The following is a 628-nucleotide window of genomic DNA, read 5'->3' as shown; positions in this document are numbered from 1 at the left end:
CTTCCCGCCACCCGGGCCAGCGGAGGACACGGCACCGTGAGACGTGCGTCGCCCTCACTGCGCCCACGTTTCTAAGGGCGACTCGGCGACTTCTCTCTCTCTTGTTGGGACACTATTACTCTTTTTTCTGCCAAACGTTAAAAGAAATAAATAGAACACTTGTCTTAAATGCAAACGCAACTCAAATTTAACAAAAACACATGATTGTCTGGAAAGGGACAGCCGCGCGGCGGGATTGGCGGGGACGCGGGACTCGGTGCGTGGAGACAGCCCACGCCTGGCTCTCAGTCACACAACACACAACCTATTACACGGGTTTGGTCCTTCACTGGGTACTTATATTAACATTATTTCTTCACAATAAGAATGTCTAATGCCAAAAAATACTGTTAAGGAAGAAATAAAATAAGAAAAGAAACAAATTAGAAAAAAATTACAAGTTATATACAGATTAAGGTCAATTCCATCAGGGAAAAAAATTATTATTTGAACTTGGCCCCTATGGGAATAATTTAAAGCCCATGAGTGGGGGAGTAGACTGGTCCCCGGGAGGGAGGCGCGGCCCCGGCGGGCTGGGCTGTCTTTGCTGCGGGTCCCAGGTCCTGGCTGGACGTCCCTCGGTTCTGGA

The sequence above is a fragment of the Myotis brandtii genome, unplaced genomic scaffold, assembly GCF_000412655.1.
Source record: "Myotis brandtii unplaced genomic scaffold, ASM41265v1 scaffold434, whole genome shotgun sequence".
Classification (NCBI taxonomy): domain Eukaryota; kingdom Metazoa; phylum Chordata; class Mammalia; order Chiroptera; family Vespertilionidae; genus Myotis; species Myotis brandtii.
Note: the sequence above shows the minus strand (reverse complement) of the source record.